The 24,786-nt window shown below is 38.5% G+C and overlaps 1 pseudogene; it reads right to left on the bottom strand.

Moving 5' to 3' along the window:
- Positions 1-3,389: 3,389 nt before the first annotated feature.
- On the bottom strand, positions 3,390-18,343 carry LOC118571538 (annotated as a pseudogene).
- Positions 18,344-24,786: the final 6,443 nt, after the last annotated feature.

The following is a 24,786-nucleotide window of genomic DNA, read 5'->3' on the forward strand; positions in this document are numbered from 1 at the left end:
TCCAAAGGGAAAACCGGAATAGAAAAAGAGCCTATGGGATGAGAAAGGTTTTCACAAATTGGAGTTGACTGAGGATTAATAAGTAGAATATGTAAAGAACTAAAAGAAATTTGAAGAAGCCACAGAATCCATTATACTGAACTTGTTACTGTGACTGAAGTCAATGCAGTAACTGCTGCTGCTGCTGCAGAATCCACCAGACACTAGAAGGCTGAAACCAGGTGAACAGACCTCTACTAAGAAATCTACAAAAGATGTGCTGGTAAGTAGTCTATCCAGTATTTCCCCAGGAACTGCTGCTGGGACCAACACCATCATCCCAAAAGGAAACTAAAACTTTGAACTAAGTTCAAATTCTAGACAGTGCTTCAGGCACTGCAGACTCCATCAATTGTGTTTTATTTTTCTCCACTATCCCCAGTTCATTTAATGGACTTGAGTATGGCAGCAAGAACTCAAAAAGAAATAGAACTGGGAATATGTAAAGGGTATTTGCCATAATTAATCTGGTCACATTGAAGGGATACAGGAATGGTTCAACAAGCATAAATCAATAAATGTATTTCTTTATATAAATGGACCCAAGGATGTAAACCACATGATTAGGGTGCACAAAAGGCCTTTGGCAAAATCCTAAATCCTTTTATGATAAAGTCCCTGGGGACACTAGAAAGGGATGGGACATATATATCTCAACAGGTATAAATGAAAAATCTGTAGCCACCATTATGCTAACTAGTGAAAACCACAATGTATTCCAAGATCATGAACAAGACAAAGAAATCACCTGTCACTATTCCTATTCAGTACAATGATTGAAGTACTAGCTAAAGTAATAAAAGACAGAAATAAAAGGGATAGGAATGGGAGAGGTCAAAGTATCCCTATTTGGAGATGCTATATTCTATTTATGCCATACTATTTTATGCAGAGGACCTGGTGCAGACCCATGTAGGTCCTGTGATTGCTGCTTCAGTTTCTGTGGGTTTATGTGAGCTCTCCTTAGTTCATTCAGAGGGCCTTGTTCTCCTGTTTTCCTCCATCCCCTCTGGCTCTTACATTCTTTCTTCTTCCTGTTCTACAAAGTTCCCTGAGCACTGAGGGGAGGGATTTGATGGGACATCCCATTTAGACTCTTTTCATGTAATGTCTGACTGTGGGTCTGTTATTTGTTCCCATCTGCTGCAGGAAGAAGCATCTCTGATAATGACCAAGGAACTGATCTGTGAGTATAGCATAATATCATTACTATTAACAAGGTTGTTTTTTTTCTTTTTAGACTAGTAGTTTTTGGTTTTCTCCTAGGTTTCTGGGATATCTAATCTCTGGTTCTTGGTCACCCAGTTTCAGTTCTGTGTCAATGGGTTCTGTCTTGAGTGAGGCTTATGTCAAAGCAGACACTGGTTGGTTATTCCCACAAGTTTTGTGCAATCATTGCCCTAGCATACTTTGTAAGCAGACAGATTGTAGATCACAGGGTTTGTCACTAGTTTGGTTGTTTATGCTTCTCTTCAAGTAGCCTGCAGAGTACTTTCCCATACCAAAGACAATAGAATGTGGCAGTGAAGGTTCTGTGTAGGCACCAGCTCAATTTCTCCATGTTTAATGAGTTGTGTGGGTGTTGTTTTCAGCAATGGGGCTTTGCTGTCAGTTTGTGTGTGGCAGGGGCAGCCTTTGTCTTTGGAACAGTCTGGGCTGTGTGGGGGAATTCCATGAACTGTGATCCTAATTAGTCTTATCAAATAAAAATCTGCAGTGAGATATCAAGGTAAATGCTGAAAGATCAGAGAAGCAAAGGAGCAGCCAGTCACTTCTTACTTCACCAAATCCTCAGAGAGATGCCAAGATCCTGTCTTCACCCTCCTTATATTCCCATCTCCACCTGATTGTGCTGAGATTAAAGATGTGAGCCTCCCAAATGCTGGAATCAAAGGCATGAGCCTCCCAAGTGCTGAGATCGAAGACAAGAACCTCCCTAGTTCTGGGATCAAAGGTGTGAGCCTCCCAAGGGCTGAGATTAAGGATGTGAGCCACCACTGCCTGGCCTCTATGGTTAACTAGTGGTAAGATCCACTCTCTGCTCTCCAGGCAAGCTTTATTCGTCAGAACACAAACAAAATATCACACATTTCCATAGGACCCCTTTGGCCAACAACTCAACTGGATGTGTGCCTGTACTGGAAGCTTCACTGGGTGATGAGAGATGCATGCCTGGTTGTTCAAACCCAGTTTTAAAGCCTGTGGTCAGTGAGGCCATTAGGTCCTGGAGGAAGGGCCTTCTTACTATATAGATAAATGGTCACTTTGTCAAACCATCTTGTAAGTATTACCATACAGATATTAATATACACATTCTTCATCAGAGATGCTTCTTATTGTAGGAGGCAATGGCTTAGAAACCCCATGACTGAGTAAGTACCATGAATATGTAAGAAACTCGAATTACACTCAGTGGGGCACACACAGAACATGTAAACAAGAAGGGGACTTGTGAAGTATCCCAGCAACAGAGGGATGGAGATGAAAAGAGAATGTGGAAGAGACTAAGATTAATTAGATAAGTACATAAAACTGTCAGAAAAAAATGAGAGCAAGAAAGGGCCAGAGAGAAGGTTCAGCAGTTAAGATCTCTTGCTGGTCTTAAGAGGACTTGAGTCCAGTTCCCAGCACCCATTTCAGCTGTTTGACAACAACCTATAACTCCAACTCCATGGATCTGATGATTGTGGCCTCCACAGGCACCATTATGCAGGTGATCTTAAACATGCACTCGCCAGTAATAATTTTTTTTTTATCAATTTTTTTTAAAAACTAAAACACACAGCCAAGCGTACTGGTTCATGCTGTTAATCCTGGCATTTGGAAGTCAGAAACCAGTAAATCTATATGTTTGAGGCCAGACTCTCCTACATAGCACCAGGACAGCCATAGTTACACTATGAGACCCTTCCTCAAAACAAAACAAAACAAAACAAAACAAAACAAAACAAAACAACAAGCAAACCATCAAAAAACCCAACCAAATAAAAAATTGTAAAACACATATACAAAAATCTCATTTGAGCCAGGTGTAGTGGTGCAAGCTTTAATTCCAACTCTTTGGAGGCAAAGGCAGGAACTATGTGAGTTCTAGGCCAGCCATGCCTACATAGTGAGATCCTGTCTACAAACAAAAAAGAAACAAAACACTATTATTAGAGCACCACATACATTGAAAAGCTAAAAATATAAACTCTATGTAAACACCAGAAAATTTCCCTTTTTCATATAAATGTAAGGAAATTGCAAAAAGAATTAGTAAGTTTTTTAAAATATGATATTTAATGAAAAAATACTTTTAAGAAGCATAATTTTCACTTTCAAATGAACCACATTACCAACAAAGTAGGTAAAATTAAGTCTAGTGTTTTATTAAAAATTCACGTCAGTTCAATGAATCCAACAGCTCTACCGTAAAGTTGAAAAAATAATACCTCACTTCATGTAAACAATACCCATTTTTTTGCACTTAAATTAACCAACCAAACTTACATCACCTCAATGCAAATGTTTTTTATATGGTTGCTATTGTTAGAGACAGTGTCTTAGTAGCTTCAGCATTCTAAGCACTAGGCAATACAGGCAGGCAAAATTATGACATTATTCACCAAATCTAATTTCAAAACTATAAAAAAACAATAATGCAAACTAAAAGTATATAAGAATTGAACAATGAGAAAAATGCTCATAATTTTACTGTACTCCGTTATTTCCAGAAATATTCTGTGCAAATAAATTTGTTTAGTCTCTACATTTATTACTCTTATAAGATTGAACTACATAACATTTCATAAATTTTCTTATTTGAATAAACACAGCTTTCTCCTAGATGCTCTATTCATATAATTATTTAAAGATGTGTTTTTATTTATATGTATGTGTATCACATGTGTACCGTACCTGCAGAGGCTAGAAGAGGGCCTCATAGTTCTTGGCTTTGGAAATACAGGTGTTTATGAGCCACAGTCTGTGGATGTTGAGAAACAAACTCAGGTTTTCGGGCATAACTGTATGTGCTTTGAACAGACGAACCATGTTTTCTTTTTGTAAAGAAAATTCCACTTGCTCACAACTGGTTAAAGTCCCATGTGGTGTTGAAACCCACTATATCCATTATAGTTCTCTACTCTCCACCACCCACCTCACCCAGTGCTAGAATAAAAGGCATGGCCCACCATGCCCAGTGCAACAGAATTTTAACCTATGTATGTTTACATATTGAGGATACAACTATACTTTTCAACTTTCAGTTACTCTCCACTGCTTTCTTTTTCTTTTCTTATAATAAATATTAAGCTTGTGTGAGAGCCCATGTGTGTTCATGGAACTCAGAGATAAACTTTGGGAATAATTCTCTATTTCCACCATATGGGACCCTGGGATGGAACTCAGATTATCAGACTTAGAAATAAGCACCTTTACCCATTGAGCCTTTCTTATGAGCTGTTCATAGTTTTCTTTTGTACTTCACAATATAAGTAAGTTGTCCATAGACAAGGCCACCAGATATACTCCTGCAAAGTCTTCAGTTCTTTTCTGTTGGCTCTTTCATGCATATAAAGGGATGTGGAACACATAAAAGCTTCTCTATTTTTACATGTGTAAGGTTTCTCTCCAATGAATTCTTTCATGCTTCACAAGATAGCTGCAATCACTAAATGCTTTCCCACATTTTTTACATACATAGGGTTTCTCTCCAGTGTGAATTCGTTCATGACGGTAACGGGCACTCTGATGTGTAAAGGCTTTCCCACAATGCTTACATATATAAGGTTTCTCTCCAGTGTGAGTTCTTTCATGGTTGCGAAGGTATGTGGAACACCTAAATGCTTTTCCACAGTGTTTACACACATAAGGTTTTCTCTCCAGTATGAGTTCTTTCATGATTGTAACAAGCCTTACGCTGAATGAAAGCTTTCCCACAATGTTTACATGGGTAAGGTTTCTCCCCAGTGTGGATCTTTTCATGGCTGATAAGATGACTGGAATGAATGAATGCTTTCCCACATTTTTTACATACATATGGTTTCTCCCCAGTATGAATTCTTTCATGACTGTAACGGGTACTGGAATGGGTGAAGGCTTTCCCACAATGCTTACATGTATAAGGTTTCTCTCCAGTGTGAGTTCTTTCATGGTTGCGAAGGCATGTGGACCATGTAAATGCCTTCCCACACTGTTTACACACATAAGGCTTTTCTCCAGTGTGTGTTCTTTCATGATTGTAACAAGCATCACGCTGGATGAAGGATTTGCCACACTGCTTACATGCATAAGGTTTTTCTCCAGTGTGAATTCTTTCATGGTTGCGAAGGGATGTAGAACAAGTAAATGCTTTCCCACATTGCTTGCAAACATAGGGTTTCTCTTCAGTGTGAATTATTTCATGTCTGTAACAGGCACTGTGATGGCTGAATGCTTTTCCACAATGCTTACACGCATAAGGTTTCTCTCCAGTGTGAGTTCTTTCATGGACAAGAAGGTGTGATGAACGAATAAATGCTTTGCCACATTGCTTACACACATAGGGTGCATCTCCACTGTGGATTCTTTCATGTTTCTGAAGGTATGAATAATGTCTAAATGTTTTTCCACACTGATTACACACATAACATTCCTCTCCAGTATGAATTCTTTCATGGTAGACAAGTTGACTGAAATTAATAAAGGCTTCCCCACATTGCTTACACATAAATGGTTTCACTCCAGTGCAGATTCTTTCATACATCTGAAAGTAACTGTATTTCCTGACAGCTTTTTCAAACTGATTATATTCGTGACATGTTCCTTCACTGTAAATTCGCTCATAATTTTGATCAGAAGTGTGACTCCTATAGGGTTCATTAGATTGTTTCTTTTTATAAACTATCTGCCTAGGACTTTTGAGTACCTGAAAGGACTCAAAAGAAGTGAAATCTGTATAACGTTTCTCATGTTGAAAAGATACCTCCACATGTCTCTTGTTGTCAAATGGTTTCTCTCCAGTTTCAATTGTGAGATGCACACCTGAGGGTAAATAACCAATGGTGTCTCTTGCACATACATTTCTTTCATGTACTGCTGTTACAGAAGGTGTGTCCTCATTAACAACATATTCTGGAATCTGCTGGTGGGTTTCTCCACACTGACAACCATCTCCATATTTACAGTCTCTCTCAATCACTGGAGTTCTGCAAAAAAATGAAAAAGCATAACTAATATTTTGTGATTAGCCATCAGAAGCATTGGAGGCTGGATGCTGTATCTCATTCCTATTAATTCCCATTAATAGAGTACTTAGGAGGCAGCAGTAGAATGACACCAACTTTGAGGTTCACATAAAAAGAGCTTGATTTATGGGACAATACTAAGTATTGACTTTACTTTTATAAGGAGTTTTTTCTACAAGAGTGTGGACCCTTATGGGTTTTTCATGCCACACTGGAATATCCATACCTACTGCTATATAGGTGATACTAATTGGAATCAATGAGTTATTTGAAAAACAAAACAAAAACTTTTAGAAAGAAGACACGTAGTTACTGGAACAGGGATGTGAGGATGGATGCCGGAGGAGTTGAAGAGGAAGAAGGATAGATCTGTGATTAGATACAATGCATACATGTATGAAATTACCAAAGAATAAGTTTTTAAAATGTGTACACCAGTTAATAATGGGGAAAATTATTTATGGAAAGGATGTGGATCAAGCATGATAAAATTTGAAATACCTGAGTAACCTTCATGAGATTTATTGAATCTAGATCCCAATTTAAAACTGAAATTCACTGTACTTAACATAGAAGCATATATCCAAAATCCTTAAGACAACCTGATAAAAATATATTAAATACTTTTGTGCATGAAGAGAAGTCTGTATATCTCAAATCATCAGAAAATATCTTACATGGCCCAAAGTTATAATACACTTAGGAAATATTAACAGATTACAGAAGTGGAATTCTCAACAATTCTGGATGCACAAACTCAATCCAGTTTTAGAAAAATTTATCATAGAAGCATTTTACATTTAGATGTAGTTGGATCACTGGTTTGATTTTCATATTTCCTAAAACAAATTGCAAATATTTGATGCAAATTCCCCCTTTTGAGTGTGAATTACCGCAGACAACTTCTGACATTTGCACACTCTTCTCCAATGTTTTCTTCTGTTTTCCCTGGAAGTAAATCAAAAGAAATCATTATAACTTATCCAACACTAGAAAACACTTATTATAGTCGTCCTTTTACTGTGTTATAATAACCTGGCATGCTACAGTCACCATCGTGTTCCCTTTCAATATTTCAATCAATACAGAGAGAAGCAAGAAATAGCTGTTGTCTCACTAAATAAGCAAAAGAATCATGGTGGGTTTTTTGTTTGTTTGTTTATTTGTTTGTTTTTGTTTTTTACCTATGGAGATCAGGTTCATAAAGGTTTCTGTCATCACATCTCTGTAGAGCTTCTTTTGACTAAAATCCAACAAAGCCCACTCTCCTGGGCTGAAGTTCACAGCCACATCCTCAAAGGTCACTGGCTCCTAAAGTAACAGGGAAATGGTTAGTGTTAATTGCCAATTTGACAAGATCTGCCACCTTGACAGGACCAGGCCATCATAGTGAAAGCTGGAAGACAAGAATGCTGACAGAAATGCAGACAGGTAAATGTCACCTTGTGACATTTTAGAGAAAAATTATAACTCCATCAGGAAGTGAGATAGAGGCCATTCATGTCCTACTTTGCCACAAATCTGGATTCATTTTGCCCAGGGCTTAAGAACCTAGATGAAGTTGAATATAAGATAATGGACTAATTTATATGACAGAGGAAAGGGGTGTATGCAGTCTTAAAGTTTTGGACAAGCAGATTACAGACAACAAAGCAGATGTATTGTTAAAGGGATTAGCACTGGACACTGGGACAATAGAGAGGCAGCAAGCATAGGGAATAACTGAACAATGTGTGACTCTACTTGGCTTAGACAGTGCAAATATCCCTTTCTGAAAAATGTACCTACTAATTTATTGACAACTTACTGTAGTATCTTCTATGCATCAGGATGCAAGTATGCCTGCTTTAAACAATTAAAATACATTATTCCACTTAGCAACACCTTGGTAATGTCTGGACTCCATTCAAATACAAATTAGAACACACCTGACTATGGGTTGATCTGACATCAACTAGTTTTAGGTACATGGGCATTATGGCAAACACCGAAAATGAACCTATAAGGCTAATCAATCTTCTTTTTTCTATCTTACACCTATGCATAACTGGGCATGGGTATGATCAAATTCTGATGAATTATGGAAAAGGATGTGTGCAGTGAACAGAAACTTACCCCAAACCCGCCTATCAATCAGAACCATCTGTGCATGCTACCCTCCTCAGCAGCCAAACTCCTCCTCCTTTCCAACTCCATAACAAAAGGAGGCAGAACCAATAACTGAGATTCCTGAGTACCCTCACTTCTCAGGACTGAACCAAACTTTGCAGCTACTTGGTTTTACAATGCTTGTTTTAGGGCTGGAGAGCTGGCTCAGCAGTTAAGAATAATAGCTGCTCTACCAGGTGGTGGTGGTGCACACCTTAAATCTTAGCACTTGGGAGGCAAAGGCAGGCAGATTATTTGAGACTGATCTACAGAGCAAGTTTCAGGACTGCCAGGGCTACAGAGAAACTCTGTCTCAAAAGAACAAAACAAAACAAAAGAAAGAGTAATCAGTGCTCTTAAATACGAGTCTAGTGTGTTCCCAGCACCCATATCCAGGTGGCTTACAACTGCATGTAACTGCACTCCAGGGAATCTGACAACTTATTTGGGCATCCACTGGCACCAACAAACACTCTCATGCATGCTGACATATATATACAAAATTAAAAAGAAAGTGTCTTTTCATAAAAAAAAAAAAAAAAAAGGATTTTCTTTTTCTTCTTTCCACTTTCTCCTCTTTCCTGTGCTCTCACATGTGTGTGAATTATGGAGCATCATTGCTTCAGTAACTTCAGTGTGTGATTGTAGAGACAAGCAGCAAAGTAAAAGGGGAAAGGAAAAAATTCTCTGTGGGTACAGATAACAGAAAACAACTGTATTGTGTTGCTGGCCACATGTAATATTGAGAAATCATGGTGGAAAATAGCTCTGGTCTGGGCCTTGGGGCCTGGAGCAAAACTAAGTCTGTCCTCCCAAGGCATAACTGCTCTGTCACAAGCTCCACAACCATCTCAAGAGAGCGAGGCCTTGACTGGGGACCATTTACTCCTTAGTCTTTCCTTGAGCATTCCTTTTCTCTCTAAGACTCCTGCTGTCTGACCACAACATTATACAGTGAAGAGTCAGTAGGTGTCAGCCCAAGGATAACCAGGTCACTAACCCGGGAATCAGACCTTTCCTGGAGTAAGACAAACTGAAAGATCAATGTCTGTCTGTCTAATATTTTCATCCTTTCTGTGGCTTTACATCTTGTGACTTTTTCAAATACTCCATCCTTTTAAACTAATACAATATATACAGGTAATGGCTCAGGGATCCTGTCTCTCTTTTTTTTTTTGGTAACATAAACTGCTATAATCTGATCACTCTAATTATTGAGTAATAACCATACTATGGATTATTTCTCTCCCCTTTCCTAATTAAACCCAAAGGAAACAGGTTTTCTCAGATCACAGCATTTCTTGGACTTTCTTTACTGGATATAGGGCCTGGCAGTACTCCTCTCTTGTAATGATTATAAGTCATCACTCCTACCAATAGATAAACCTCTTCCTGAACTCTCATTCAAACAGTGACTCAACTCACAAGTCAGTGCCTTTACAAGGGGCTCACCGGTAGATCATGCTCTCCAACTGTAGGTTAGCACAAATATATTAAGGTATGAAAGCACAGGAAAGACTTTAGCAATATGGGACTTCACTTAGCTTGGATTATGCACACATGCCACTCCAACAGGGCACTTAAGAGCATGGTAGCAACCTAGGACATGTTCCCATAGTCCTGCATCAGGCTACTCATATACCGGTTTCAAATGATGGAATAAGTTACTCCCTTTAGGAAACCCTCATCAAAGACTCATTTCTATTCAAATACAAACCAATACACATCCAAGACATATGGAAATCGGGCCAATTCAGTATTAGCTAGTTTTTGTTGTAAGCTTAATAAGACAAATTATGCCCTCCAAGGGATCTTTTTTAAAATGGAGAATCCAATATTTACAATCTTATGCCTATGCATACTTAAGAGTGCATATGAGAGGCTTGAGAGATGACTCAGAGGTTAAGAGCACTAGCTGTTCTTCCAGAGGTCCTGAGTTCAATTCTCAGCAATCACAAGATGGCTTACAACCATCTGTAATGAGATCTGGTGCCCTCTTCTGGTCTGCAGGGATGCAGGCAGAACACTGTATGCATAATAAGTAAATAAATATTTTTTTAAAAAGAGTGCATATGCTGGGCGGTGGTGGCGCACACTTTTAATCCCAGCATTCGGGAGGCAGAGCCAGGAGGATCTTTGTGAGTTCGAGGCCCTGTCTCAAAAAAAACAAAAAACAAAAAAACCAAACAACAACAACAAAAAAGAGTTCATATGATTAAAACCAGATGCATTATGGGAAATGACATATTAAGTCTCACCAAGGGTAGTTCTCTGTTAACAATGAACATATGATTTTTATGGAAGAAAATAAGCGGAAAAAGATACAAAGGAAGCAGTTAACATACTTTTTTTTTTTTTTTTTTTTGTATGTGGAGCAGAGGATCGAACCCAGGGCCTTGCACTTGCTAGGCAAGTGCTCTACCACTGAGCTAAATCCCCAACCCCCAACCCCTTTTTATTTTTGACAAGATTTCTCTGTGTAACAGCCTTGGCTGTCCTGGAACCCAATCTATAGACTAGGCTGGCCTAGAGCTCACAGAGATCCACTTGCTTCTGCCTCCTGAGTGCTGGGATTAAAGGTTTGGGCCACCACACCAGGCAAGTGCACATATTTGTTGGTGGCCATGTTAAAGGAGCAGCAGGTAACAAATGACTTCAGTAGTTTGGCCTACCAGAATGCAAAATGATGATGAGTGAATCTTGGATAGGCAAGACCCCAAGGGCTTCGGCTCCAAAATGTTTCTTGCTATTGCTGTATCTTTGCATGTTTTCCACTGCCATTTTTCTTTGGTATCTGGCATGGTATGACTGGGTGTGTGGGGGTATCCCCACTGCCTTTAATGTAGTGTGTTTATCTCATGGGAATATCCCATTCTACTGGGCATTTTTACCTGTGGATTATTATGAAGATGATTTCCTCTTAAGTTGTAGTGTTTAACTGAAGCAACAATTTTATACAAAAATAGAGTTAGATTAAATAGAATTTTGTTGATTGAGGGCTTTTAATAATTATAGTAAGGGATTGTGATAGAGGTTAGTTTAGTGGAAAAATTAACATAGGTAAAAACAGGATATGGTGTTGCGTACACCCCTGAAAAAGCAGGGGCTGTAGAGGATAGAAAATAAGAACAAGGAAATGTCTCTCAGGTAGGACTTATGAGTTTCCCTTGAGAAGCTATGTAGACTGTGACTTAGGTTAATGGTTAAGAAACACAACTGAGTACCAGAAACTAAGGTAGCTCAAGTTCTTTTAATGTTAATGTTGGTAAATATGTCCATGAGTTTCAGTCTGCATCATAGCTAAAACAAAGCTTTAAATAATGATTTAAGGTTAAGATGTTTTTGCTTTAATGTAGTAAATCTTGGGGAACAATTTAAAAACTATAAAGGCACACTTTTAATAATTGAACAAGGGACTCATTGAGGTCAGGGAACAGGAAGAGTGGCAGCCTAGCTATTGCTGGCTGATGTGGCTTTCTTGCTAAGATGGGTTGGTGTTCAAAACTGATGATTAATTCCTTGTCCCCATTTCCGCCCTCAGCTTTCTGATATAAAAAAGTGTTGATAAATGGGTGTGCATCCTAAAGATTGATTGAAAGTAGAGCTGACTGTTTTTTATATATAAAAATTTAGATTTGTGATTCTTTTAAGTTTTTTTTTTTATAAAATTACCTTTTGAGATAAATAATAAAATGATTGATTCCTTTTTTGTAACCAGCAAAAAAAAGTGGCTGAGAAAAACACCATGCTTGTTTATACTCGTTAATCTATAACAAGTTGCTTAGGTATGAATATATATGTGTTCTTGGGATAACTTGTTTTTCACCTGTAATACCTAAAATGTTTAATCATATAAGGGATATGGGAAATACTTTTTTTTTTTTACTTGTATTCATTATAATCATTCTTTTAAGAAATAATGAAACCATATTGTAATTTTGTATACTGCTTGAAAGATTTTGCTGGGGTATAAAAGCTGTAAGGGAAAAATTAAAGTTAGTTAGAAACAAGACATCAATAGAGGCAGAAGGTATATAGTTGGATAGAGGTAAGAAAAGAAATAAAGAAGAGAGATGATAGAGAGATCCAAAGGGATGTGTGTGTGTGTGTGTGTGTGTGTGTGTGTGTGTGTGTGTGTGTTCCTTTTTGCACTGGCCCCAGAAAGTTAAGTTTTGCCCCCCTCAATGGCCCCAGAGAATTAAGTTTTACTCCCTCAGAAAAGTCAAGTTGAATGATTAGTTCACTAACTCTATGAATGTCCCTCAATCCTGCTGAAGACTGGTCCTTACAGATGGAATACATATTCTTAGGACCTTAATGTCACACACCAAAACAAACTCTTTATCATGGATGCATCAAAGTATGAAATGCTCACAATACTTCAGGTTATGCTAGTTAAATTCCAGCATGAATGTGGGAGGACTAACAAGGGAGAAGAGGAATCAGTATTCCTTTGTGGCTACTAGTATGCTAATCATGCTCCAGTGGATGAGGCCACATCATCCATTTTATGTGCCATTTCCTAGTAGCTGAGGATGTTGAACACTTTTAATTTACTAGTCATTTATATTTCTTCTCATGAGAATGTTCTCTTCAGTTCCACCGTCCATTTTTTTTTTTTTTTATTTGCCTTGGTGGTCTTCCTGTATGTATGTCTGTGTAAGGGTGTTGGATCCCCTGGAACTGGAGTTATAGACAGTTTTGAGCTGCCATGTGGGTGGTGAGAATTGAATTGGGGTGCTTTGGAAGTCAGTGCTCTTAACTGCTGAGGCATCTCTCCAACCTCCACAGTCCACTGTTCAATTAGGGTGTTTGATGTCTTGATTTTTAGGTTTTTTAAAAATCATTTTATATGTCCTAGACACTAATCCCCTTTCAGATGCTTAGCTGATTTTCTCCCATTCTGTGGGTTGCCTCTTCACTCAACTGACTCTTTCTTTTGTTGTACAAAAGATTTTCAGTTTCATAAAATCCCATTTGCTTTATCTGGACTCCTACTTAAAAAGTACGTATCTGTGCTTGTGAACTGAAGCGCACTTACAACATAATTTTCATCTAGAAATTTCTGGATATCAAGTTGTATATTAAGATCCTTAATCTATTTGGAGTTGGGTTTTGTGCAAAGTGAAAGATAAGGATCTAGTTTCATTTGTCTGCATTTTGCAACTACATTAAGATTCTATCTCACTTCAGTCAAAATGGCTATCATGAGGAAATAAAAATGACAACAAATGCTGGCCTGGATATAGGTAAAATGTAAACTAGTGCACACCCTCTGGTAATCAGCCTGAAGGTTTCCCAAAAAGAAGAAGAAGGAGGAGGAGGAGGAGGAGGAGGAGGAGGAGGAGGAGGAGGAGGGGGAGGAGGAGGAGAAGAAGAAGAAGAAGAAGAAAAATAGGGCTGAAAACATGTTTAGCAGTTAAGAGCACAGGAAGCTCTTGCAGAACCCCCAGGTTATATTCTTAGCACTCATAGAGTATCTCATAATTGTAACTTCAGTTCCAGGGGACCCAACACCTTCTTCTGGCCTTCATGAACACTTATATACATGTAATATACAGACACACATGTAGGAAAAATAACCATAGAAATAAAAATAAATAAAATTTTTTAAAAATTGAAATAGATTTACCATATGGCCCAGCTATACCACTCCTGGGCACACACCCAAAACACATTGTATCTTATTATAGACATACTTGCACATCCATGTTCATGGCTGATCAATTCACAATAGATAGGAAGTAGAATCAACCTAGATATCCTTCAATTTATGAATGGATAATGAAAATATGGTGTATCTACACAATGGAAAATGAAATAATGAAAACTTCACATAAATGGACAAAACTGGGAAAATTACACTGAGTGAGTTCAATGAGGCTCAAAAAGAGAAACACTAAAAGGTCTTTCTCATATGCGGTTCCCAGGTTCAAATCGTTTTTTGTGTATTTCTAACACTGAGTGTATGTGGAGAAGAAGAAAGCAAAAAAACAGGCTACTGGTGGGGAGGACGTATGGGGGGGTGCAGAATATGATTAAAATGAAAGTAGACAGGGGAATACTGGGGACCAAAGGACCCAAACAGGTTTAGGAGTGACAGAGATGGTAAAAAGAGGGGCTAGAATAAAGGTTAAACAAAATGAAGAACACACAAGGAAATTATTTGGGCACCAGTAGTCTTGAAATCCAAGATATATAATTACACATATACTATAATATACATAGTGAAAGGGGATAGTAGAACATATGTCATATGAATGAACAGTGAGAAAATACTGGAAGCTAAAGGTTTAAGAAGGGATGTGGATGGAGTGTAGGGGAAAGAAGGGGTTAGGAACTGTGTTAGCCAAAACTAAAGACCTGTGAAGTAGTGTTATGAAACAGCACTAGTTTGTAAGCTAATCTGAAATACATTTTTCTTGAAGAGAGTGGGGAACAGAGCCTTACTATGTAACTCCTGTTAGCCTGAAACTCTGTATATGGACCAGACTCACCACAAACCCACAAAGACCTAAACAAGCAGAAGTACCACGCATTAGTGAACAATGCCACTCCCCAAAAGCCACAAGGGAATAAATGAAAATGTCAGTGTCAGGCACAAGTCACCACCATATAAGTTATTGATCAGACAGGCTTCAGTGGCATCCAAACAATATAAGCTACTGCCATTGCTCTGGGTTATTAACCATGGCTAGATGATAAAACCTATCTGCTGAAGACACCGCACATTTTGCTTGCAGGACAGAGGAAAACCAGCCATGAGCTGACCAAGAAACTGTCTTCCATAGTGCTGAATGATACTATGAAAGATGCTGGGGGAGAAGATGCACAAAATATTTTATCCTGAGCTGAACCTAGGATGCTACAATATTGGTATGCCAGACAAGATGTGCCTACTTGAAAGAATGTTTATGGAGCTAAGGAACTGCTGCCAATGAAATTTCAGGCCTACTGAAGAGGGAAGTCATGTCTGATAATTTAACATGGGGAAAAACTACGGTGAGGGATGTCATAGGTCCTAAGGGAGAACCTACTGATAACTGGTCATGTTGACATACTGCCTTCTAAATATTGGTGCTTCTGTTCATAGATTTCTGCTTCTTACTGTAGCGATGGTAGTTAGTACAGAGAAGCATTACTATTTAAGTTATGAAAATAACTGTGTATACTCAACCATAGATGGGACATTATATCAACCTCCTATTCCCAAGGCCCAGGAAACACTGCAGAAAATCTGAAGTGAAAATTTAAGAGCTGGTGGATGGGAAGCAGTACATCAAATGCTGTGCTCTGTACTTGACATGGCTATTGCATACATGAATTAACAATAGCCGTGGTTACTGATGCAAGGTCTGCATGAGATCATGCTAGTGAAAAATTCCAGCAATAGACTTGGGAGTGGTTTCCAAAGCCCTATCCTTAACTGAGAAGCTAGTTTTAGTTGGTAGCTTCTTGGGGAGGAAGAGTCATTTTTCTTTAGAGTGTGGCCTTGGAATGTTTGCCATATTCCTGTATATAACCCCATGTACATGTAAACAAGAGCTGCAGTAATTAAACTCAATGGGTTATAAGTAAATTATTTTAGAAACTGACCCTATCTTTATACCTTTCTGAATCTACCTTGAACTTAAGCTTAAAGTATCCTAAAAATATTCTTTTGCTTAACAGGTAAATAAAAGAAAGATTTTAATATATAGAACTCCTATGACGTTTTGAAAGATGTTGATCATGATAGCTGAGGAAATGAAGCTATATATTGCTGCATAACTATCCTTCCCGGTGGTAAAAAGACTTTCATTAATTTAAACTGCACGAACAATGCCCATCATATTAGGTGATAGAAATCAAATCATTTCTCCTGTGGCACACATATTTGTGGTCAAGTTGTTTCGGTTTGTTTTGAGACAGGACTCATACTCTAATTGAGGCAGGACTTGAAATTATTTATAGCTTATGATGGCACTGAACTAATAGCAATCCTCCCAGCTCTCTTCTATGTGATTATTTTTAGCCACGGAAGAAAGACAGTGAGGTTTTCTATTCTGATAGTCTCTGCCACTCCCTTTTAATTGGTGTGCACATGCATGCACACAATATTGAGATTTTAATAGACAATTTTAAGAAAAATGTGTATGTCTTTCATGTGTAATTGCTTTCATTGCAATCAACAATGTTTTGTTTTATTTTCTTTCATTTAGATTTGTTTTTTTATATGTATGTGTGTGTACCACCTGTGTGCAGGGTCTAGAGGCCAGAAGAGAATGTCAGGTCCACAGGAGCTTGATTCACAGGTGTCAGTGAGCTGCCCAACCTGGCTGCGGGAACAGAAACTAGGTTCTCTGCAAAAGTAGCAAGTATTCTTGACCGCTGAGTCATCTCTTGAGGCCCTAAACTTTCCTTTTAATTTGGTATTTATTTATTTTCTTTTTAACTTCTACTAGAAAATTAAAAGTGCTCTTTTCTAAATACTGATTACCCAGAGTTTTAAAAAAATTCAATGTACAAGTAATCTAAATCCACTTTCAAATAACAGTATATTGTTTCATATACAATATATTTATTTCACCCATTCCAAGTTGGTCTTTCTAAGTTTAATATGCAAATATTCATTATTTTACTTATCATTAGCTAGAATTATCTAATACACTGCTAATATTCCCTTCAGTTTGAGCATGAATACAATATAGAGGCAATTTTAAAAAGTAAACATTTTCTTTGTAGCATTTAATAGTTTCTTGAACACAGCAGGATATAAAGTCAGAATTCAATAAGCAATATCATTCCTCTATTCCCATAAAGACTGGGGTGAAAGAGGAGGCCAGGAACAAAGTCCCATTCATAGTAACATGAAAAGAACTAGAAATAAAAGATCTTAACAATGACAACTTCAAATGGTAAAGAAACTGAATCCTCAAGTCCATTGATTACCAGAAACAATACCGTTTCTACTGAAAAGACTAACTTTCTTTTTCTCAAAGAATGTCATTTGGTAAATACTGATTAAGAACTCCCAGTCTCAATTTCTTCTATTTAGAGAAGCAGCTCAGAGCACACAAACAACATTTCTGAAGCCAGAATTTGGATTTTTGAAAAGTTTTGCTAAACCTGGTGTTTGTGAGCCCAGGTTTAGCAAAACTTTTCAAAAATCCAAATTCTGGCTTCAGAAATATTCAATGGAAAAAAAAATCAAATTTAAATGTTTCTCCTTCCTCCAAGATGGGGAATTTTGGGCCATTCTTACAGAGGGCACAATCAAATACTTTCTTAATCATCATTTTTAAAAGGGCAGCACACACACACACACACACACACACACACACACACACACACGATTTGATTGATGAGTTGATGTACTGGGGTGTGGGGATGTAGCCTAAAGCCAAAGCCTTGTCCTTTTTAACTGTAGTACCAAAAAGAATATAATGCAGAAGGGTGATGACAGGAAAAATCTAAAGCAGCCCAGACATATCTGTAAAGACAGACGAGCAACAGCTCACACCACCCATGTCCCCTCACATCGCAGTCTGGACTCAGAGTCACCAACCTGCCTCTGCTGCTGTGTGTGCGGAGGCACAGGTCTCAGGAGACTACTCTCTCTAGGAAGACAGGGACCTGGGACGAAGTAGCTTCCCTGGGACAGAACAGGGAGGGATCCGGTGCCCGGCCACTGCTCTGCACACAATTCCAGTGTTTTGGGGATCAGCGAGCCAAGGCACACTCGGCTGGACAGCACCAGGGAAGCGGCCAGGCAACAGCGCCGCAGCCTCTGCACTGTCACAAATCTGCCACTTACGACTCCAGGAGCCCAGGGTACACTCACCATTTCCTTTCAGATGCATCCAGGTCTTCTTCAGAAACGACCTATAAAACCAGGAGACACAGGTAGTCTAGACCAGACACCATAGGCCTTCTCAACAAAACAGGACTCAAACATGGCAGCAAGGGCGGGGCCTTCCGAATATACGTGCTCCTCATTGGACAGTTCGTGAAGGGCAGTAACAGCTTCCCTGATTGACGAAAGATACGGATAGCCTTGAGTTTAACTGCTTGAATTAGTAACATACCCCTTCCTAATTAAAGTTAGAATTGCAAATTCCATTGTACTTCAGTTTTTTTTGTTGTTGTTTTTGTTTTTGTTTTGTTTTGTTTTTTAAAGCTGGGCTAAGCCTGTCCCGAAGAGGTTTATAGCTTCTCATTTAAGGGAACATACTCCGAACTTTTTGGTGCACACACTCGCTTTTTGTGAACTCTGGGTGGGGGGTGAGGGTGGCGGCGGTCTATTGCTTTGATCACAAACAGTGCCCAAGTTTGCACTGGAAATTGCTGATTCAGGTCCTTAGTGGAAAAACCAGAGTCAGGGTAAAAGGAATCCCCAGGTCTGTCCAGAGACAGGAACAAGGAGGGCCTGCTATGTGAAGTCAAGAATTTGGGATGAAGTAAATGTGCTGTAAAGCTCTCTCACGCCTTATGTTTCAACGTATTCACTTTGTTTTAATTTTGTTTTTGAGACAGAATCTCTCTGTTATGTAGCTCTGGCTGTCCAAGAATTCACTATGTAGAACAAGCTTGTCACGAACTCACAGTGATCCATCTGCCTTTGCCTCCAGAGTACTGGGATTTAAAGGTGTGGGCCACTATGCACTACCACCCTACAAATAAATTTTCTACCAAGAAAATTAAAACAACAACCAACAAATATAATTACTGAATTATTGAACAATGAAATTACATAACAGCAATATTCAACATAGAATTTAAGACATCTAAAGAATAATCCTTGAATTCAGACAAAAAGTTCTTTGGCCTGAAGTCTGGTGGTATGTCTACATCCACAAGTGTAAGCATAATCACAAGCCTCAGGATTATTCTTATATGGTGGTCCTTCCCTAGTGATGAAGCAGAGACACATAAGAACTCTGGGAGATCACCATGCCTTCTATTGCTTCTTCTGCCAAGAAAACTCTTTCAGCACCTTAATATTCACAAGAGGGACAATATCATCTACACTGGTATTAAGGTGTTGTTATAGGTGAGGTGATCCGAGTCTGGAGGGGAGGTGCTTGTGCCTCTTTGCAGTGACTTGTACAGAGACAGAGAGGACCACATGTAGGAACCTGAATATGTGCCATATCTGGACTCTGACCTGGCTCTCAGACAGCAAAGTGGGGGTGGTGGGAGGGGGCAGAAAGGAGGGCTTTTATGGGTCATTAACATACTATGCATTTCCTTCAAGGTCTCATAATGGGGATTTTCCAAGAGGGCTACCTTGGGTGAACGCAGCTCAGGTATATATTAAGGACTCCCAGACTTTTTATATGTGCAGCCCTCAAACCTCTTGTAGTTTCTACATTTTCTGCCTCAATTCCTTTGTGAGTGCTGTGGTCCCCAAAAGCTTTTGAGACTGCAGAAGGGTTTTGATCAATCATGTTGAATAACTATTTCCTTACTGGTGATGGGCATAGTCACTGCCTAAGTGGAAGCACAAGATTCACTAGGTTATCTGTTTAAAGAGAAGGTTTTGGACTTTCAGTCCTAGCAGCAGGGTTTCAGCTTGCTTTCAGTGTCAGCAAGTGGGAAGGGCAGATGTTCTGTATAATGGAGAGAAAACAAAAATGATTACTATATATGAAGATGGTGGTGGGAAACAAAGAACATTTTGAAGAAAGTATCTATCTGTTGATGGGATAGATGAAAAGGAAATAGTAACTGTTGAGTACCAGCAATGTTAAAAAGATAAATGAGGAAGAAAACTAGAGCAAGAAATAAGGATGCAACTACTGATAGATTTAGATATACTTATGTAATAGGTTTATATAGAGGATATTTTTGCATTATACTTGGGGTGGCTGTGATTGTCCTATCCACTATGTCAGTACATCTTATACAGGACCTAATGGGAAGGCCTATATAAGGTCTGAATTATCATTTGTCTCTTTCAAAGCCTAGGTTAGCTTTGTTTTGTCTATGCCAATTATTTTCATCTTTGGTTATAATTTCCTGCTGGGGTATAAAATCATTGGGGGTGGCCAAAAATAACCATCATTATTATTGTTAGTATTATTATAAACACTATTGTTATTTATAGCTATTATTATAGCTGCTGCTGTTAAGGCCAATTTAGACTACAATCCATGAAATATTGGGTATTTAGGAGGAGTCCCAAGCTCCTTTAGCTTTTTACCAGTGCCAGTAGCCAGGCAAGCAAAGCTCAGAGCAGTAGCTAAGACCTTACATCATGATATGAAAGTTGGAGGCAGAAAGAGCTAACTTGGAACATGGTGAGCACTGAAAACTCAAAGCTACACCAGTATCTAACCTTTTCCAGCTAGGCCACATCTTCTAACCCTTCCCACTAGTGCCACCATCTGGTAACCGAGCATTAAAATACAAGAGAATGGGGGCCGTTCTCACTCAAACCACAACAGAGCCACAGCTGGGGAGGGCCACTGACTGCTTCTCTCCCTTGGCAACTTGCACTGTAGCTATTGCTATGGCAGTTACACTAAATGAAGGTGGTTTCAGTGTTAGATCCAGCTCACCCCTTCCAAGTCCTGCAACCAAAGTGTGCAGTGGTTCAGCAAATACCTTCAACCTCTCAGAGATGACCAAAGGAAAGAGTAATGCGCTAAATTACTTGGGGAATTACATAGACTATCCTAAACATCTTAAATGGAGATTTTTTCATGCCTGGTAGTGGTGTTTTTATTAGAACAGGGTTCTTGGCGGAGGCACTGTAAAGCCAAGTGGCATAACTTCATTTAATGAATGTGTGTGTGCATAATCTCATAGTCACACTTTTATGCATTATATATAACTTTAGGCATGAAAAAAAAAACCCAACTCCTTGAGGATTATCAAACAGCATTGGTAGTTGTCCCTCCTCTCTTGACTGTATTGACCTCTCGCATCTCATGTCCAATTAGCAATCTCCTCCTCCACAGTTTTCATTTCCCCTCATAGTCCTCACATCTAGCTACTCCCCTCTCCAGCCTTTTCCCTACTTACCAAGGGAATACGATTCAGGGACAAAGAAATCTTAAATCAGAAAATGGTTTGGTAGATGGAATCAACTAGAAAACAAGTTAACTCATCTCAGAAAGACAAATCTCTTTTTTCTTTCATTTGTGTTTTCTAGTTCCAAATCTTCAGATGTGAAAAAATAATCTGGAGTAACTACAGAAACCATACCTTGCCTTCTTAATAAAAACAGAATGCAAAGTAAATCTCCTGTATAGGAATGGGTCAATAACAAAAATACTCAGAATTTGACTGTACTTTTTTCAAAATATTCATTTCTAAAACATTCTGGAATAACTTTCAGAAAGTATTTATCTCTTGTATGTAATTCAAGTACATGGAAAATGTTTCACAATTTTTATCTTATTTAAAATGGCACTAGGTTTTTCACAGTTTTGAAATGAAAATTTCTTTTGACTGGATTTGGATCTTCTTAAAGTCCAAAGCAGATGGTATTTCTATAGCTGCAACTAATCACAACTACTAAAGTAACCTTTAAAAGGAAGTGTTATATTTGGCTTGCAGTTACAGAGTGTTAAGAGTCTCTGATGGCAGAGCAAAACATGATGGTAGCAATATCTCAGAGCTCCCATAAAAATCCACAATAGAGGCAGAAAGAACACACTGGGAGTGTCATTATCCTTTGTGTCAGCTTAAAACTTGCCTAGAATGACAGATATTCTCCAACAGGCCATACCTCCTATCATTCTCAAACAATTCCATCAATTGGAAACCAAATAGTCAAACTTAGGAGACTATTGGTCCATTGTCACTCAGACCACTAGTAGAGTCATATTCAAATGTACTGTCAATGCCATAGGAGGCAAAAGACAAGTATTATTGCACACCCTGCAAGTGGTTTTTATCCTATGTAGAGTAACACATTGAGAGTTAAGAACTACACTTTTACTGTCTCATAATGTTTCTTTCTACACTAAAAATGTATTTTTTAGTTTCTGTTTCCACTGTTTTGAACATTTTATTTAATTATTCATTTGTATGTCTCTTTGTATTTGTTCATTGGGAAGTGTGCATGTGATTGTCAGAATACAACTTTCAGGAATTGGTTCTCTATTTCCACAGTGTAAGACCTAGGGAGGTAATTGAGATGGTCAGGTTTTGAACAAGAACCATTACTAATTGATGGACCTCATGATCCAACCACATCTTTCTTTCAACCCTGCAATGGAGGCAAGTTGACCAAATGTAGTGTCACATACTTACCCCGGTACAAATTCTACTCACTGTGAAACACAGACAAGCAGGCACACTCTGACTGCATGGAAGAGGCTTCTAAACACTATGAATTATTTCCCACATTTATTCCAAACAAAGTTTTCCACCACTGTGAAATTTGTTATGAGTATAATAGTAACTATGACTGTGAAAGGCTTTTCCACATGGTTACAGGTGTGTGGCATCTCTCCATCCTTCATGAATATTACAGCAACTGGAACTGGGGTGGGCTTTTCCATAGTGCTTACATGCATGAAGCTTATTTCCAGTGTGAGTTGTTTCCTGAATGCCACATGAACTTGGGATAGTGAAGGCTTTTTCACAATGCTGAGATTGGTAAGGTTCCTTTCCAGTGTGAGATCTTTTATGCTTAATAAAGTGAGAACAAAGGAACAGTCTTCCACATATTTCTTGCCAATGTGAATCCTTTTATGGCTCTTGCAGCAAGTTGAACTTATGAAGGCTTTCCCACAATTCTTACATCCATTAGTCTACTGTCTCATGTGATGCTTTTTATGATTGTCATGCCAACTGGAAGTGGTGAAGGCTTTTCCACAATGTTTACACGTGTAAAGCTTCTCTCCAGTGTAAATTCTTTCATGGGTGTGACAGGAACTCAAAATGGCAAAGGTTTTGCCACAATGCTTACAGGCATAAGGTTTCTCACTAGTGTGAATTCTTTCATGAATGTTACAATATGTAGAACTGGAGAAGGCTTTTCCACAATGCTTACATACATAAAGCTTCTTTTCAGAGTGAATTCTTTCATGTCTGTTATGACAAAAAACACTACTGAAGGCTTTTCCCCAATGCTGACATGCATAAAACTTCTTTCCATAGTGAATTCTTTCATGAATGTTACGATAATAAGAATTGGAAGTTTTCCCACAATGCTTACATGCAAAAGGCTTCTCTCCAATGTGAATGCTTTCACGTCTGTTACAATAAATGGAACAGGTAAAGGCTTTTTTACAATGCTTACATGAGTATGGCTTCTCTCCAGTGTGAATCCTTTTATGAATGTCACAATTATAAGAATTGCTGAAGGCTTGCCCACAAGGAGGTTTATATACATAAAACCTCTCTCCAGTGTGAGTTCTTTCATGAATTTGACAGCACGTGGAACTGTTGAAAGTCAAAATGCTTACAGGCATAATAAGGCTTCTTCTTTACATTGTGAATTATTTCTTGAATGCTATGCAGACTGGGAATGGTGAAAGTTTTTCCACAATGCTTACGTGCATGCATAAGGCTTCTCTCCAGTGTGAGTTCTTTCATGGGTGACAAGATGATAAGAGAGAAGAAACACTATCCCACATGTTTTACAATGAAGGGTTTCTCTTCAGTGTGAATTCTTTCATGAGAGTTCTGATAACTGGAGCCAAAGAAAGTTTTCCCTCAGTGCTTACATGCATAAGGCTTCTCACCAGTGTGACACCTTTCATGAATGTTATGCTAACTGGAGCTGGTGAAAGTCTTCCCACAATGCTTACAAGCATAAGGTTTCTCTCTGGTGTGAATTCTTTCATGAGTGTCATGAGAACTCAAAGTGGCAAACGTTTTGTCACAATGTTTACATTGTATGATTAAAAACATGCTCTGGGATTTGGGGTGCAGTCACTCACTTCTTCACATACCCAGTATTCCCACCTGATTTCCCCATAAAGTCAGAGACTTAAATTGGCTCAATACATTCTAATTTCTTGCTCCAAAGGAAAAAACAGGACTTCAGGGTAAGAGCAGGGCACCAGTAGATTCAAGCACGGAAACCACATATAAGACTGCCTAGGAAACCTCAGAGATTAGGGATGAGTCAAAAGCCCATGACTGACTGCCTCATGCTCTGTGTTTTAGTACATCCATATTCTGTTAATATAATTAAAGCACACCAACAAGTGAATATAATTACTCAATATATAGATAAAATAGACATGCATGCCATGAGCACTCCACTAAAGATTCAGAGTTAGGAAAAGGAACCCTTGATCTTGCAAAAAGGTTTTCTTGTCCAAGGTCATAAAGAAAGCCTCCATTCACTAGAGTAAAATACTCCTGAAATCCCAAAATAGAATAGGTTTATGTCAGCACACAAGGATTAAATGTTAATGTATTTTTTTAATTTATGTTTGTTGTT

This window comes from Onychomys torridus, chromosome 21 (assembly GCF_903995425.1).
Source record: "Onychomys torridus chromosome 21, mOncTor1.1, whole genome shotgun sequence".
In the NCBI taxonomy this organism is placed as follows: Eukaryota; Metazoa; Chordata; class Mammalia; order Rodentia; family Cricetidae; genus Onychomys; species Onychomys torridus.